Source organism: Hipposideros armiger, unplaced genomic scaffold (assembly GCF_001890085.2).
Source record: "Hipposideros armiger isolate ML-2016 unplaced genomic scaffold, ASM189008v1 scaffold_6, whole genome shotgun sequence".
Lineage (NCBI taxonomy): Eukaryota > Metazoa > Chordata > Mammalia > Chiroptera > Hipposideridae > Hipposideros > Hipposideros armiger.
Genome location: NW_017731356.1, coordinates 4,874,139 through 4,893,197, shown reverse-complemented (window position 1 = coordinate 4,893,197; position 19,059 = coordinate 4,874,139). Strand labels below are relative to the sequence as shown.

Here is a 19,059-nt window from a genome sequence, read left to right as displayed (position 1 = left end):
TCCGGGGCGGGCCGGAGCCCGAGGAAGAGGAAGGGGACGAGGACAACGAGCGCCCGGGCGGAGGAGCAGGAGGAGGAGGAGGAGGAGGAGGAGGAAGGGGAGGCCGACCAACAAGATGGCCCCTGCTGCCGGAGCAGCCTCAGCAGCAGCAGGTGGGAGGCCGGAGGCGGCGCTGGCGGTGGCGGCCGTGGCCGTGGCCCGGCGGCCTGGGACAGAGTCAGAGTCGACGGTGGTAGCGGCGGCGGCGGCGGCGGCTGCGGCGGTGGCGACGGCCGCGGGGACTCGGAGCTGAGAGGAGCTGCTGCTCGGACCAGCGCGGTGAGCGAGCGGCGGCGGCGGCGGCGGCGGCGGCGGCGGCGCGGCCCGGCCTCGGTCGGGAACAATAGGCGGCCGCAGCGGGGAAGGGGCTGCCCTCGCCCGCCCTCCGCTCCTCGGCGGCCGCGTCCGCCCGCCCGCCAGGCCTCAGGCCCCGCCGGCGGCCGAGGGGCTTGTCAGCGGCCGGCGGCCTTCGGGCCTCAGGCCTCCGCGTGCCGCCTGGAGGGCCTGCCCGGGTGGGGAGGTGCGGACGCCGCCCTGGGCCGGGGGGAGGGCGAGCGCGGCTTCGGCCTGAGGCTCGGGGCCCGCAGGCTGCCCAGCTCCTCGGTGACTCCGAGGGCCCGGGCGGGGAGGGCACTGCGCCCCGGAAGCGCTGTGGGACCCTCCGTCTGTGGGGTGGGGGAGGTGAAGGCGCCTGTAAACAGGCGCCGCCTCTGCCTCCCTCCCCCTCGGGGCAGCTCCTTTCCCCAGCCCCTGCGGCGCTCCCCGTCCCCGGCGGAATGGGTTTCACCACGTCCATTTCCCTGGAGATGGAGCGAGATAATAGTCTTTCTTCCTGGTGGCGACAGGCAAATTGTGTGTGCAGGTATCTTCAAAAATAATAAGCACAGCAGCAAAGGCAAGGTGAAGGGTGATTCGCGATGAGGGCTGGGGAGGGTTGGACGTTTGTCTAAGGGATATTCCTCGTTGAACACCTCTCTGGGCATCAGTTCCCTCTACACATCACTTATGCCCACGTCCCGGGTGAGAGTGGAACAAGGACGCTTTTGGAGCAGTCATCATAACTCTTGACATCCCAGAATAGTCCATGAAACTGGAAACAAAGCCACGTACTGGCGACGCGAAGACAAATTGTAATGTTGGAATAGAACTTTTCTTCAAACGAACCGTTTTGAATTATTAATGTGCCGCATAAAGAAACAACAGTAACGAGCTCGGAATGGACCTAGGGGAGCATTTTTTTCAGGAGACAGACGCGGTTCGTCTGCAGGCTAGAACTCCTTGTGTCCTGTGTCTCATGTTCTAATTTTGTCTTTCAGTAATTTGCTCTAAAATTATGCAAGACCAGTCCTGGCCTCTTGAGTTTGAAATTTGGTTTCTAAAGCAGATTTGATAAGATTTCGAAACTGTGTTATAATTTTCAAAAACTAGAAACAACTGCTCTGTTTTGAATGTTTTAAAGCTTATCAAGAGACAGCTGTTCATTATATTTGCCCTACCGTAGTGTGGTGTTTGAAACTTCAACAATTAACTACTGTTTCTCCTTAACTTAATTTTTCAAAGGCGCCTACCAGGTCCATTTACAAGAGATAGAGAAAAAAATGATGCGCGTTTTTTCTATTCCAGTTTCTAGCTAGATGTGCAGAAATTTATATTAAAGTTGTTTGGATGCATCCAAGAAGATTGCTTCCCACTATTGAACACTCAGTTGTGTGGTCTATCTATTGTTTGTGTTCTTAAAAAGAAAGCTTGAACCTGTGCAGAGAAGATACCATTTAATATCTTTCACCCATGTTTAGGGTAAATTTCTCATTAGAATTGTCCATGTCTAGTAATTCAAAGCATTTTCAGGTTATAGTATATGAAGCTTAATGAGCTGCACTAGTCTTTAGTTCTTTCAAAAGAGTTGACAGTAAATAGACTAGCAATTGAATAAACTGGGGGTTGAGCTATCTTATTGTTTAGGATTAAAGTACAGTGGATGAATATGAATGACTTTCATTTTATGCATATGTGGTGGATGTTTTGACTTTTTAAGCGATGGGGAAAGAACAGCTTTCACAGGGCTCTTGCTTATGTGAATTTTCTGGGCATAAGTTTCAGAAAGGACACCTTCTTTTCTAAGTGCTCAAACCAATGATTTTTTTTTAATGCCAAGTTTTGTTAGATCAGTACAGAATGCAAGTAAAGTCTATACTGCAACAATTCTTAAATTTATCTGTGACCCTAACATTGCAGCAATTGTAGTAACTTATGAGTTTGTAAATTTTAAGTCATTATTAGTGTGCTTTGTTATAGAAAAAAATCTCTTCATGTTGTATTATAAATTATATTATAATTTGCCTCATGTCTAATACCATTTTTTCTTAAAACAAAGCTTTGTTAGGTTTTGTATTTGAAATTGGATGTTGATGCAACAATTTATGGGTTGAGTCTGGGTCCCTATAACTATTTAACATTGAAAAAGTTCCTAGAGAATTCTGTTTTTGTGTCAAAACTATTTTAGGATGTGATCCCTCGATTGTCATAGCATCATTATCAGTGTTTATTCTGATTATTTCAGTTCAGATTTTCTTAAGTAATATTTAAGAATTCTAAGAAGTTTTAGTACCATAGCTTAGGAATCAGATTGCATTCACTTGATAATATTGAAAGTTAATATATGCTTGATTTATTTCAAAAGATTTGAAAGGTTTTTTTTACCATAAAAAAATTAGTTTCTCAAAGTGTATTTGTTAAATGAGTAAAAAACGTTCCCATTTAATTCTCCTAGTTAGGTTGTAATATTGGTGGTATTGTTCTTATTTTGTATCTGAAGAATCTGAGGTCAGGAGAAGCTAAGTAACTAGCAAAAAGGCCACATAATTAATAGGTAAAAGAGCTTACTCAAATCCAGGTCCTGTGACACAAATTAGATGCTTCACTACAGCTACCATATGTTTCAAGGTTAAACTTTGAAGCATCTACTGTATTGACAGATTCCTTGTTTTGACCATGAACTATGTCCTATAATACTGTACTTGCTGTTAGCCCTAATATCCTTTCTGTTATCATTATTTGTACCCTGCCAAATATTCACTTAATAAGATCAAGAAAATATATATTCATGTGAATTACAAAAGAAACACTTTATTTTTGCTTTTAGCAGATCTAAATACTATGAATATAGAAACCGTTTATGTACGACACATTTGTGCTATTGCTATAATTGTTTCATGGCTTTAATTATGTAAGCAGTTACTAAGTTGTGCCTTTGAAATACTTTATGAAAATTTAAAAATTATTTTAGTAATATTCAATGATATTTAAAGTTGGGTCAGCTAGCATTTGAAATTCTTCAGTTACATTTTTAAAGTCATGTATTTAGAATTCAGCAACATATTCTTAATCTATTTTAGGGCTTGAAATGGAGTTTGATGGGGTCTAATCAGTCCCCTCTTGCATATATCTTGAAAGTGGTTGGCATCCAATAAAGTGAAGAAAAAAACTGATAAATGATCCTTGTTTGGTGGACACCTTGGAGCAACATGTTCCTTGGCAGGGTATACTGACCTGGTTTAGCTTTGGCCCTGTCAGTGCTCTGGAGTTCAAGTATTCCTTGGGGTTGGATTCCAGTGGATCTAAATTCTCAGACTGGCCTGCATCAAAATAGTTACAGTAGATTTTGAAATCAGCCTGTTCTGTAGGGTCCTCTTTAAGATCAAGGCCCTTCTCTTTTGTTTAATTCTGGAGTCTAGGCTGGATCTGGTTATGACATAAGATGAATTTTGTCAGGAATTTATACAAAGGAATTTTTCTCACATCAAAGTTTTTAAGGTGGATTCTATACATTTTCAAGTGTGAAGTTTACTAATCTGAAGTAATGTTGCCCTGAATCTCTTAAACAGTTTTAGCATCTTTATTTATATCCATATTGGTCAGACTTGTGCCTGTTTACTTATATGATATTAGACACTTCTTACCAGTTCACAGTGTTTTCCTGATTGGCTCTAGAAAAGAATTCCAGTTCAGATTTTGAATTCACCTTACATGCACAGGGAAGCTGACTGAAATTGCATTCTATCTTAGAGGAATAAATGTTTTAAGGTTCATTTATATTTTTCTTTAAGATTATAAGTGTACATCAGAGCAATATTCTTTAGCTGTTTGTCAAGCATTTTAGCACTGATGTCAATACACTCATCATTATTCAGCATATATGGTAATAATTTGACTTGTAATTCATTTTAGCTCAAAATCTCTAAGATCTAAATAGCATTTGAACATGATAACGTTTTTGAAGAAGAGTTCTAAAGGGGTCAAATGGGTCAATTTCACCTGTATATCTTAAATTTTTTTTTTAAAGATTTTATTGGGGAATTGGGGGAGGGGAACAGACAAGTTGTTGTCCTTTTGTTCTTCAGTCTAGTTGTGGAGGACGTCGCTTCACTGGCCCATGTTGGTATTGTGATCATTGCACTCTTCCCTGGTGAGGCAGATCGATTGCCGGCCATTGGACGGCGGCTCACTGCTGCTCACGCAGGCCTGCCGGCCACTCATGGTAGCTTATCGGCAGCCCACTGCAGCCTACGCCATCGCCAGTGACCCTCGACAGCCCAGCTCCAGGTCGAGCTGTTGTTCACCATCTTAGCTGTAGAGGGCACAGCGTCACTAGCCCTCATGTGGGATCCAAACCGGGGCCCTGCTGCTCAGAGCTGGCGCCCCAAGCCAACTCTTAACAAACACGCCACTTGGCCCTTAAATTTTTTATTAGGTTTATATAAATCTCAATAAAATAACATAAAATGAATCATTTTAAACAGTTCAGTGACAGTACCTTCACAAATTTTTTTTTTTTTGCAACTACCACCTCTAATTCCATAACATTTTTATCACCCCAAAAGGAAACTGTACCCATTAAACTCCCCATTCCCCCTCCCCCATGTCCCTGGCAACCACCATTCTACTTTCTGTCTCTATGGATTTAACAAAATTATTGTGAGCCAAGATTGAGGAAGAGTACTGTGTATAATTGAAATTGCAGGAAAAATACTTTGGGATATGATTGTTAGGAATCAGAAACCACCTCATTCTTTGCATGCTTCTCTTAAGTACAGCAGGCACACTGCCAGGGACTCTTAATGGAAGAAAAGTTGGAAGTCACAGCAATTTGCAGTTTTAATTTTGAACACTCCAAAGTTGTGCTCAAACTCTCAGACTCATTTGTATTTCCTCATTGGGTTGTGAGAATTAACTGAATTTCATTGTTACATACAAATGTGAGCAACTAATATTTAGTCTACTATCTACAATTTTTTTGCCTTTTGGTTTTTCTTAATGTGTATAGAAGCAACTTGGAATAGTAACAGACTTATTTGGACTTATTTGAGGTTATATTGGGAAATGCTTGTTAGACTGAAACTGTGATCCTTAGGAATCTAACTTTATGACTATTTTGTTCAACTAATGGCTGAGACTATTTAGTTATGATTTACCTGACACTGCTTTTAATCCCTCGTTGACTAAATCTTAGAAATCTTGGTCTTGGCCTCATATCTGACTCCCTCCAAAAACATAGACACTGTTATAGAAGCAATTGGTTTGTAGCTTTTTTAATTGTTTTAGTTGGTTGATTAAGGAAGAAAACAATTAGGGTTTTTTTTCTTCTTTCTGGAATAATGTGTAATAAAGTTGGGCTTTTGTAAATATAGAATTGCTTTTAAGTTTGAACTTTCAATTTTGAGCTTTGAAAATATTCTTTTATTCTTATCTTAAATTTAAAATGGTACTTCCCTATAATTCAATTGAAATCTTAAAATTTATGGTGAGAAGTGAATACAGATTTCATGTTATGAGTAAAGATTTGTAGTAGGTTACAGGAGATCTAAGTGGATAATTTAAATTTTGATACTAATCTCTCATTTTTTAGGAAAAATTTATTTCATTAATAAACTTAGTACTAAAGACAACTTAAAAAGTAATAAGAAAGAATCATAATAAGAATAGGACTCAATGCAGTAAAATTTCTGCTTTTTTTTTTAATAGTGACTTTTTTTCCCAGGAAAATATCAATTCTGTAAATATATTTCTGTTTTTATACATACTTCATTAAGTTTTGATATTGGAAAGCTAGTGACTAATCGTAAAAATAACATCTTTAAATGGGTGATGTTTAGAGATCTATGCTTGAAAATATGGTTTAGTGGAAGATTTGTGAATGAAACAGGATCGTTATATTTTTAGCTTTATTATAGAACAGTGTTTCATCTATCCAGGTTCCAGTTTAGAATAAGAAGTAGACAAAAAGACCTTTAATTGTCGCAGAATTAATGAACTAAATCATCTGCACTAAAGCACTGGTTTAGAAACTCTCTGGCTCTGAACATAATTCTGTAAAGTTTGGTGATCTGTGTTCTAACCCCACAGCAGATTAAAAGGTGCAGATTAGATGTGGGAGTGGAGTCACTGTTTGTAAGATGGACAGCAAGGAAGGTGACAGGAAAAAACCATATTAGCTTGGGGCCATTTAATATAAGGACAACACCTCATTAGACTCTGAGTATATCTTTAATTAATTATTGTATTGTGCTATATCACTTATTCAAAAGGTTTAGAGAATAAGAGAAAAAGATGACTCCAGAAATTAGGAGTTCATGATGATAAATTCATTGTGGGAAAATTCAATTATGTTTGTAATTTTGGGAATCATAAAAATATGTACAGAGTATATTAGAGCATAAACTTTGGAGTCAGATCTAGCTAGGTTCTCATCTTTTATCACTTAAATTTTATGATTCTTCATCTCTAAAAACATGGTAATACCTTCCTTTAAAGATTGTTTTGAAATTTAAATGAGGTAACATATCTTTAGTGTAGTACCTGACATCTAGTACCCATTGAATAAATGTTATTTTCCTCCTGAAATTCTGCTTAACAAAGATGATTTAGAAAGATATTCATCCAGAATATTTGGAAAAGTTGTGCTATAAAATGTTACTATTCAAGCCACATGTGAACTTTGTGTAGTCTAGGATTAACTGTGTTCATTGGATGGTGGTCGAAAATGAAATACTGTTCTAATTTTCTTCCCACATCAGTCTTTCATTAATATGGACCCATGCTGTTAAAAACCAGCCACTAGCTAGCTACATGTGGCTGCTTAAAATGTTTGATGGACTCCATTTTTAGAGTAGTTTTAGGTTTATAGAAAAACTACCCTGAAAGTACAGAGTTATCATATACGCCTTCCCTCACAGTTACCTCTGTTAACGTCTTGCATTAGTGTGGTGCATTTGTTATAACTGATGAACCAATAGTGATAAATCATTACTAACTAGAGTCCATGGTTTACATTAGAGTTCTCTCTTTGTGTTGCACAGTGCTATGGGCAAGATTGTCTTCTTTCACTTAGCAATGCACGTTTAAGTTTCTTCCATGACTTCGTGGCTTGATAGTGCACTTCTTTTTACTGCTAAATAATATTCTATTGTACTCCCATGTGGATAAATTTGTTTTAATTCATTAAAACCAAATGAAATTGAAAATTTAGTTCCTCAGTTGCATTAGCCACATTTCAAGAGCTCAATAGCCACATGTGGCCAGTAGCTACTATACTGGAAAACACAAATGGAGAACTTTTCCGTCATCTCAGAAGTTCTGTTGAATAGTGCTGATGCGAGCTATTCCCTCAAGGTCCAGTTCTTTTTTCTTTTTTAAGATTTTTATTGGGGAGTTGGGGGATGAGAACAGCACTAGGGAATTGGGGGAAGGGGAACAGACAAGTTGCTGTCATTTTGTTCTTCAGTCTAGTTGTGGAGGACGTTGCTTCACTGGCCCAAGNAACAGACAAGTTGCTGTCATTTTGTTCTTCAGTCTAGTTGTGGAGGACGTTGCTTCACTGGCCCAAGCTGGCACCATCATTGCGCTCTTCCCGGGCGAGACAGATCAGTCGCCAGCTTCTGGACAGCCGCTCACTGCAGCTGCTGGCCGCTCACTCTGGCTGCTGGCTACACACGGTAGTCCATGGCAACCCACTGCAGCCTACGCCGTCTCCAGCGACTCACGGCAGCCCAGCTCTAGGTTGAGCTGTTGTTCAGCATCTTAACTGTAGAGGGCAGTGTCACTGGCCCTCATATGTGGGATCCGAACCGGGACCCTCTGGCGTCCCAAGCCAGCTCTTAACGCGCCACTCGGCCGACCCCGGTTCTTCATTTATATTCACTCTCACAGAGAATTTACCTATTTACATGGCCTCAATCCTCAAGCCTACATTTTCAAGGCTTTGTCAGTCTGTTGGCAGCCCTAAGCTTTCCATAATTTAAATTCCTTTACTCCCCCAAAAACCCAGCCTTCCCAAATATTGTCCATTGTAGTATGGTTTCCTCAGTTTCCTATCACAGAACATCATCACTTTTTTTTTTTTAAGATTTTATTGGGGAATTGGGAGAGGGAACAGCGTTGGGGAATCGGGGAAGGGGAACAGACAAGTTGCTGCTGTCCTTTGGTTCTTCGGTCTAGTTGTGAAAGAGTCGCGTCACTGGCTCATGTTGGTATTGTGATCATTGCGCTCTTCCCAGGTGAGGCAGATCGGTCGCCAGCTTTGGATGGCTGCTCACGCCAGCTGCCAGCCGCTCACGCTGGCTTACGGGAGCCCACTGCAGCAGGGACTGCAGCCTACGCCATCGCCGGTGACTCACAGTAGCCCAGCTTCAGGTCGAGCTGTTGTTCAGCATCTTAGCTGTGGAGGGCAGTGTCACTGGCCCTCGTATGTGGGATCCAAACTGGGGCCTTCTGGCGTCCCAAGCCAGCTCTTAACCAGCGTGCCACTTGGCCGGCCCAAGACTTTTCTTTTTTAGAACAGTTTTGGTTTGTAGCAGAATTGAGAAAATGGTACTGAAATTTCCTGTATACCCCCTGCCCACACATGTACATAGCTTCCCCACCAGAGGTACATTTTGTTACAACTGATGAACCTACCTACATTGACATTTGAAAGTCCATAGTTTACATTAGGGCTCACTCTTGGTGTCGTACATTCTGTGGGGTTGAACAAATGTATAATGACATGTATCCATCATTGTAGTGTCATACAGAGTATTTCATTGCCCTAAAAATTTTCTGTGCTCTGCCTATTCATCCCTCCTCACTCCAGCTCCTAGCAACCACTGATCTTTTTATTGTCTCCGTAGTTTTGCCTTTATCAGAAAGTACTAGAGTTGGGATTGTTGAAAAAACAAAAACAAAAAAACAACTCATGGCCAAAAGCTTTTCTAAAAGAAAGAGTTAATTGAATTAGCCAGAAAAGGACCAGGTCCTGGGGCATGCAATGTAAACCACCAGCCGCAGGGCTGGATGGAGAAGACGGCATGTCCACCATCCTGGGACTGACCAGGCTCTTTTATATGAGCCGTTTGGTGAAGAAAGATGTAAGTTGTTTTGAAAGAATGACATTGACTACAGATGAAGGGGGTGGGAGAAGGTGAAGCGGGGCTGGTTCCGGGATAGGTGCACAGTCCGTGAGGAAGAAGGGTTTACTCTTGAGGACTGGCGGTGGGCAACAGTCTGCAGAGTTCGTGCGTAAGCAAGAAGCCGTGGCTGTTGGTGGTTGGCTGTTCAGTCTTTAGGTAACTGTGGAAGTAGCCATCTTTGGGTTGTTTCCCGATTGTTTAGAGCTTTTTATGAAAAGCTGCTATGAACATTCTTGTACTCATATATGTATTGGTGGATGTAAATAGTCATTTGTATAAATACCTAGGAGTGGAATTTTTGGGTCATTTTGTTTTGCTTTTGTTTGGCCTAAGTAGATACTGCCAGTTTTCCAAAGTGAATGTACCAATTTCCAGTGCCATCAGCATCGTATGAGAATTTTACATGCACATATTTTTTTTAATATTTGATATTGCAGTTAAACATTTTTTTTAGCCATTCTGGTTGGTGCATATCATTGTCATCTTAATTTAAATTCCCCTCATGAGTAATAATAATTCTCCTCATGAGTAGTAATATGCTTGTTGGCCATTTGGATATCCTCTTTTGTGAAATTCACGTCTATTGTCCTTTTTTTATTGAATTGTTTGTCATGGAAGAAAAACAGCAGTTGTGAGGAGGGTGGAGGAAGACAAGAACAAAGCTGGAGGCAGAGATCAGCTGAAAGGTTACTACGTGATCCAGGTGAAAGAGACTGTATGCTCTGTGAGCTCAGGGACTTTCCTTCATTCAGGCCTATATCTTCAGATCTCAGGACACTGTCTAGCACATAGTAGGTGCTCAATACGTATTTTTTGACTGAATGAATATGGAGCTCAATCAGGGAAGGAGAGATGGAAAGGAAGCGATAGATACAAGAGATAATAAAGTGTTTTCATGGGAGTAGAAGAGGATGGAATTAGGGTGATTACCTGGTATGTACATTGAGTATCAAGTTGGATAGTGGTGTCATCAAAGAAAGAATTACAGAAGGAGTTACCAGTTTAAAAATAGGGACAAGTTTTTAGTTACCATGTGAACTTGAGCGTATTACCTAACATCTGTACTTCAGTTTCCTCAACTCTAAAATGAAGCCATAACTGATACCTAATAGGGCCATTATGAGGACAAAGTGAGATAAAGTATGTAAAATGCTTAGAATAGTGCTTGGCACATAGAATGGACTCAAAAAGGTTAGAGATAGAAACGAGCAAAAATCCCTGTCTTTATGGAGCTTACATTTTAGTAATGGTGGGTCTTATGTAACAAAATAAGTAAAAACAGCGTATTGGATGATGAGAAGTATTATGGAGAAAAAAGGAATAAGGAAAGGCATGAGAAGCAGTTCGTGCATGGTGGTAGTGGAATTGGGGTAGAGGGATCATTTTAAATAAGGTGATCAAGTAAGTCACTCCCTAAGGAAATACACACATTAATTCCTGTAGGGAAACGGGGGAAAAGGTTCAGTTAGGGGAAGAGTGGGACTAACTGTTCATAATTGTTTTTCAAGATAAGAAAGCAGGGCTCCCTATTTTCACCAAGGAATAGAGCATAATATTAGTAGATTTATCTGTTTTATTGTGGAGCCCACAGCAGTTAGACTTATCTCAACCTTTTATCCCCTCCTCCCTGCAACACACACACACACACACACACACACACACACACACACACACACACACACTCAAATTACAAAACCTAAGCATGAATTTAATCCCTAAAAGATTATCATTACATATTTTGGAGGAAGTGTTTTATGCTTAATTCTGATATGTTAGCAACAAATCAGTAGGTTCTTTAATAGTAGTTACTACTTGGGAATCAGCAAAATATCTTCTTTTATAATTTATATACACACATGTTCCAAACCACATTATGTGTATATTAGGTTGTTGGAAAAGTCATGACGTATTTTTTCTGTTCGTTGCAAAAATGCGTCATGACTTTTCTGACAACCCAATAAATAAGATAGATATATTGTAGCTGTAGGTGTCCATGTTTGGAGTCCATGTAGCAATTTGTTCATTCTTTTAAACTCCTCAAAATGAAATATGCCTGGGATAACAGTGACAATAATTCTAAAATAGAAAGTGAAATTTTTTTTTTTTTGGTAGCATCATTTTTCAAGTATGTGCAATTGAAAGGCACTGTGATTGTGTTTTCTGGAAATAGTTTGAATTCTATCAAGTATATTCCATAAAAACAAATAATATAAATGTCCTTAAGCCATGGCCACTAGATTATGGGCACAATACATTTTAATGACACTAATATTGTTATTTTATTATTAAATACATTAGATTATATCTTTAAAAATGCAAAAATTTCCTAGGTCAGAATATGCGTTCGATTATCACCTGACCATTGCAAAAAAAGCATTTTGCATATGCCACTTACCTGTTCTGAATACCTCTGCCTCCTTTCTCTTTGTTGCCCAGTTCTAGAATCAGTCAAAGCCCTTGGTATCTACCAAGTGCCACAAGGAAGTCTTAGGCATAAGGTCTCTGGAAAAAGACATAGAAGCAAGTAAAAGGAAAGAAGTGGGAGCTATATTAGTGTGACACATATGCTGCTTTGTTTTCATGAGTAAAGAGGGGAGTCTTCTGAAGTTTTGTTATTGACACCTGTTTTTGTTCCATCAGTTTAACACAAGAAATCTGCATTCAAAATCCAAATATCATCACTGCTCCAAAAATGAGTTCATAAAGGGTAGCTTCTTAACTGTGGTCAATTTAACAAGAGTGCTTTGTAACATTTAAAAAATATAAATGTAGAAAAAAGTTAACATGTCATGTTGAGTGAAAGAAGCCGAAATAAAAGAGCATGTCTACTGATGATTCCGTTATATAGGGTTTTAAAATAGGCAAAGCTGATCTAGAGTATGAGAAGTTGGGATAGTAGAGAATAAAGGAGTAATGACCCAGAGGGATGGTGAGAGGGGCCTTCTGGGGTGCTGGTAATGTGTATCTTGGGTATACAGATATGCTCACTTTGTGTTAATTCATTGAGCTGAACATTCTTGAACCTTTCTGTGTGTAGGTTATACTTCAGTACATAAAATTAGGATTCATTTTCTATTTCAGTGCCCTGATTATTTCTCAGTGAAGTGTTCTAATAAAGTGTTCCTTGTGGCTCTCTTCAAAGGAAATACAGTAGTTGCTATAACCAGATTTTAAAAATGAATAAATAAACTGGTAGGCCTAAACAGTTGCATGGCCCTGTACTGGTCTAGCATATGGCCTGTCTTGGAGAGTGTCCTATGTGCACTTGAAAAGAATTCTGCTGCTGTTGGGTATTGGGTATAGTATTCTAAGGGTGTCTTTTAGGTCCAGTTGGTTATAGTGTTGTTCAAGTCTCATGTATATCCTTGTTGAGCTGTACGCACTATTCTGGATGGTAAGGCCCGAGGTTTATTCCCTATTGGCCTTCCTTTAGCCCTGTGGACTTTCTGTTGAAGAAAATGTAAACACTGCAACTTGATAAGTTTGCTAATGTATATTGGCTAGCTTCTTCTGTATTACAGTCATAGAGCAAATAGCAAGAGAGGAACAAAACCCGACAGCCTCTCAGTTTAAGGAATTTACACGCTACTTAAACTAGCTTTGCTTTATTGAGGATACCGTTGTCAGGGATACCAGTTAAGAAATTGTCACAGTAATCTAGGTAAGAGATGATAGTAGCCTAAACTAAGGTATTGGGCCTGGATTGGGAGGGTTTTAAGACACACTAAAGGAATAAAATGAATAGGACATGGTGATTGAGTAGTTGACAGGGAGGATTTGAGGAAAAGGAAGTAGGCAAAGATGATTCCTCATGCTTCTGTCAACAGCCAAGTCCCTCAATCACTGACATAGACAATAAAAGATTAGGTACGGTGGAGATGGTGTGAGACTCCAGTTGACATGGATGACTAAGTAGATAGCTGGTTATATGGCCCTGGCACTCAGAGGAGAGGTCTGGAATTGTGATGTAGATTTGGAAGTCAGCTTCTAGTCATTGGCTGAAAGCTGAAAATAGATGACATCATTCAAGGAAATTTTGTAGAGAAGAGAATCAAGGAATGAATTCTGAGGAACTACTCATATTCCAAGGATGAGCAGAGAAAGAGACGCCCTCAAGAGAGACAAGCAAGGAGTGGCCTGCCAATCAGTGTAATTCTTGGACAGTATGCCATTATAGCAGTGAAGGGGGCAGCATTTGCAGGAGTCGCTGGTCGACATTAAATACAGTATAGGAAAAAATAAGATAAGAACCAAGGTGTGACCATTGAATTTCATAAGAAGGTTGTTCATGTGTGCTAGTTACGAGTCATTTCAAAATAGTGCTTGGGATAAAGTGGTAGTTTGAAAACTGAAAAGTAAGGGGGGGAAGAATAGAGTTTAGGAGAAGACAGGGATTGAATGACTTTTAAAAAAATTAAGACAGATTGGAGACAGAAAAAAATGTGCTTTTTAGCTCCTCTGAACAAGGAGTTAAGTGTGCGGGTGGGAAAAGAACTGGTAAAGACGTGTAAGTTGAAGAAACTACACTATTAGCGTTGCTCGTTAAAATGTCTCAATTCCATTGGGTTCCTCTGGACTCTATAGGTTAGTATTTAACAATCTCAAATACAAGTTTATGAGGTACAAGTTAGATTTTCTTTTCATTGTGAGCATTTTACCCTACATTCAAGATATTGAGTACTTGCCAATCAGATTTGTCATTGTGTCTCAAAATAACTCCTGGGGACCTAAGGAGCAAACTTGCTCTATAATGAGTCATTATTATAGCAGGAAGATTTCAAACTGTGACCTGAAAAGCTATTTAAAGTCTTGTTAAAATATTTGCCTAGTCTTCAAAATTTATTCATGAATCTTTTGTATTGAGACTGAATTATCTTTATGGTTTAGCAAGAGCCTTAATTAAGGAGACATCAGTTTTCACAAAGAAAACAACCAGTTTCAGAAATTTGCATGTAATTTGAAAGCAGTTAACAAGATAACAAGATCGATTTAAAATGCCTGGTATGTTCCAAAATATTCCTGATTTTGGTTATTAGTTCTCAATATGACCTTGATGTTTGGATTACCACTAAATGGTGATGAAGTATTTACTAACTTGATGGTAATAGTATATGTAATATTCAGCAGAGTGTTAATGCAAAAACTGAAAAAAGAAAATTTCCCTTTGCTGATTCGCTACAATGGATAAGTCGTTCCTGCTTACTACCTCACAATCCCTTTAAAGGCAATGATTTTGAGCCTGGTCTTTTCATTCTACCACCTCTAATAAGTACTGATGTCTTCATAAGTGTAGCACATGTATACACAATGTATAACTTTGTTCCCCACAATCAAAACCGGGAGCTTCAAACTATGTACTCAGATTTAGAGACTGATTCACTCCCTAGAGTAATGTTTCAACTTCAGATCAGACAGCTTCTCCAGGAATGGTTTTTCTTACTTACTGTTTCTTCTCTTAAATTTGGCATTAGGTTGGAGGTTTTTTTGTCCCTCTGAACACTGGGAAAGTAAGCCACCTAAATTAACCCTTTGCAGCTTTTGCAACCCTTCTTTATCATGATCTATTTTTCAGGCTTTTCTACCTTGAAAACAAAAGCTTTTCTCTTTATACCTATCCCAAGTATTTCTCCATTTGTATTAACATTAGTATATGCTTTATTTATATCTAGGATGTGGTGTACAAGAACCCATATATTTTGGGAAGAGATATTTTAACAATCAAAATTAGGTCTTTCTTCACAGGGTATTACTGCTAGAAAAACCTTGAGCCTCCACAAAAATCTCAGACTACTATATCACCTGTAAATTAATTGATAACTCTGCTGAAAATTATAACACTGAATAGTGTTATAATAAACCTTCATTTATTTTTCTTTTTGTTTTTTATTTCCTGTATTTGGCTTCATTTTTCAAGATAGTTAAAACTTTTCTCTGATGTTGCCCTGCCTGTTGGTTGCTATGGAAATGTTCCAGAGAAATGGCAGAGTAAGTTGAGGCCAAGGATAGTGAGTTAAACTCATCTTATGGGGTACGGCATGATCAGAGTAGACCCAAGATTGTCTTCTTACAGACTTGCAGTTTTTGTTTGATATCATATCTTTCTCAGAGCAATGTATACTTCAAATTCACATAAGAGCTGAGTTTTAGTCTCAGCTCAACAGTTTATTAGTTTCGGGCAAGTTATTTATGCTGCAGAAGCTCAGGAGTTACCTATGAAATGGGCATAGCAATGTCTCTGAGGGATGGCAGGCCTAGAGTAGACACTTGATGAATTTTACTTCCATGTTTCTCTGATTTCTCTAAATCAAGAGGCAGATAAAATGAACCTGTAATAGAGGAGATGGTGATACATTTTTAACAATTTTTTAAATGTCAGTTTAATATATTTAAATGAAATCTTCAAAGCAACATAATTTCATTATTTAATAGAGCTATTGTTGTACTCATAGAACAAATCTGAAGCGTCTTTATATTTAAGTTATTACATTTAAAAATTTGAAAACTGACTCTATAAAAAAGCCTTTAATGACTTCTAACAACTTTATTGAAGTACAATTTATGTACTATAAAATTCACTTATTTTAAGTGCACAATTCAATGTTTTTTAGTAAATGTACAGAATTGTGCAACCATCACCACAGTCCAATTTTAGAACATTCCCATCACCCCTCAAAGCTCCGTTGCTTTAAAGACTATTAACTTTCACCTGTAAGGTGGCACAAATTGTAGGATTTAAAAGTACCAGTTCAGAAGTTAGGCCAGCCTGAATTTGAATCCTAGTCCTTTGCCACCCACTAGCCTTGTGTCTTTGGGTACTTCTCTGTACTGTGGTTTCTTTTATCTTTAAAATGCAGGTAATTACATCACAGCATTGCTATGACCATTTAATTAATTAGATACTACATATAGAGCATTGAAAGTGCTGGCATGTAGTTGGTGCTTAACAAACACTGGTTACTGGTGGTTGTTTATATTGTGGTTTAGGTTTATGGTAGACATTTAAATAAGAGAACCATCTGAAAACACCTGGAATAATGCCTGACACGTTTGTTTTTGGAAAACGAAGCTCTGTTAATCATTACATCCTCATAATTTTGTCTGTAGTAGCTATTTGCAGTTGCTGTAATCACAGTTAAACCTTGAGGCTTACAACATATAGCTGTTTGTTATTTTGCAGAGGCATGGATTTGAACTGAATGGCTACAAGGCAGCCATAAGAGTTGGAGTTGGATATCTGCAAACTGGTCACTTAGCTGGTGGAATGAGCCATTGGTCTTACTGTATGTAGTGTACTGTTCATTGAAATAATTTTACTCTGATAAGATCTTATTTCTTTATTTTAAAAAAGCTCTGAGAAAAGTCAAGTGATAATATGAATGATTAATTTTATTAATATAAAGAGATTTTTTTGTTAAGTGATGGTTTTTAACCAGAATTTAGAAGTTGAGATAACTTAGTAAAACCTCAAACGTCTGATTCTATACAGTAGCTCCAATCAGTGACATGAAGAAGTCATGTAATTAAATAACAATCTTTTAAGTGTTTTTTGTGAACACTCTTCCTGGTGTAAAAATGTGTATCTTATTGGTGAAATTATATTTTTTAATTTGGACTTTCTTCAAGGTGAACTAATTTTGTATTGTCTATTATCACTTATCTACAGTAAAATCACTAATGGTTGTCAGTTGTATAGGAGAGTGGACTTTATTTAAACTGATGGGAAAGTTAACCATTGCTCTCATCACTGAGCGTCAGAGTCACTCTTTTGGATTTTTTTTTAAATAAAGAAGACTCGTCATTCATGCTCTGTTTCTGATTAGGAAGATTCCAGTAGAATTTACTCCTACTGAGCTAGGTTTGGGCAGACCCTTGACACATAATGATTTATCTGCAGGCCTTGAGCTCGTGTGCGTTAATAGAATTATTCAGCTTTTTTTTTCTTTTTTGTCCCTGACAAACCTTGCTCTGAGGAAATTTAAAGAATCATGTTGGTATTTTTAGTAATTTTATTTTATATGTTTACTATTGACTGAAAGAGTATTTATTTATTACATTCACTGAGCCATATGTACTGTGTGGTTTAGATATGTTTTGTGGCTGAAGAACATGTAAACACTGTCTTTGAGAAGCTTGGAGAATGTTTGGAAAGATGACGTTGGAGAAAGATATTTAAAGAATGAAGAAGGGGAAATTCTTAGATCTAATAATTACAATTAATGACACTTTGTCTCTAAAAAAAAAATCTTTGCTTTCTGTTTTCATAATTCCTGAATTAGAATCATGGAATTTCCCAGGCAAAGTCAAGTTTTTACAATACTATTTTCCCCTTGGTGTCTCAAACCACTTTATGGTCAAAAGCATGCTTTTATTTTTAATGAAAAACTGGGTGCTGACTGTATATATTTAGTTTGGTATAGCTGTCTCCAAGAGCTAGTTTACTAGAAAATGTAAGAGGTTAGCAACTATGTAATCTCATTTTACTAGTTAATAGCCTATGCTAGTTCTTTGAAACAGATAAGTTATAGAGAGGTTTATAAGGGTTTTTAGTGAATTTCAAAAAGAGCTAATAAAATTTTAGTATGCCTGAATTGCAGTGAGGAGCTCTAGCTTTCCTAGTGAACACAGATTAGGTCTCTGCTCTGGTGGAGTCTGTCTTCTGATAGAACATAGACATTGAGTAAACAAAAATATAAGCAAGAAAATACAATTTAGATGATGGAAATGTTTTCGCAGATAATTTAAATATAATGATGAACTAGAGAGAAATTTAGAGGTTATTTTAGAGTTTTAAGTGGTCAGGGAGGTCTTCTGAGGAGTTGACTTTTTAGTGGCATCTAAATGATAAAGAATGGCCTCCATTTCAAAGGTTAGAGACTAGTATTACTATTCTAAGATGGGACCAGGCTTCACTTGAGTAGCTGGAGGGTAGTGGGGTGTTGAGGACAAGTGTTAGAAAATGCAGTTGGAGAGCTAAGTGTAGGTCATATCAGGGCATTGTAAACCACAATAAGAAATCCAGATTTTATTTTAAATGTAGTAGGAAGCCATTTCAGGATTTTTAGCTGGAGAAGGAGAAAAGGAAACTCAAGCTAGAGACCTGATGACTCCAGAATTTGGGAGTTTAAGAAATCAAAAGCATAGCCAGTGAGCTGGGAAGGATGAGGGAGGGCAGTGTGGTTCATTATTGACACTCTAAAGAAGGAGGAAGTAGTCATCTGTTTCACATCTTGTTGAGAAGATAAGTGAAATTCGGAAGGATGCCCTGATCATGAGATTTGGCAACAAGTTTGCCTGAAGGACTGAACTACTGTGAAGTCAGTAGCTGTTAGGGAATGCAGCTTTGCAACATTGGTTTTTGAATGAAACTGCAAGTAGTGCTTCCTTAATCTGTGAGTGGTGATGTGGTTAAGAGTTTGGGTTTTGAGCCAGAATATTTGGGGTAATAGCTCTATTTCTTTTTAGCTTTCTCAGCCTCTCTAACCCTCCTTTTTATATCTGTAAAATGGGATAACAGTAATTACCTACCTTTTATAGGTTTGCTCTATGTAAGGCATTTAGTATGGTATGGCACTTGGTT

General features: G+C 38.5%; 1 protein-coding gene across 2 annotated transcripts in view; it reads left to right on the top strand.

Moving 5' to 3' along the window:
* The first annotated feature begins 78 nt into the window (after positions 1-78).
* RC3H1 (ring finger and CCCH-type domains 1) overlaps positions 79-19,059 on the top strand; it is a 58,652-nt gene continuing 39,671 nt past the window's right edge. For both annotated transcript variants that reach the window (XM_019648262.1, XM_019648252.1), the window contains exon 1: positions 79-318. The gene's annotated coding sequence lies outside the window, so the exon portion shown is untranslated. The remainder of the gene's footprint in view (positions 319-19,059) is intronic.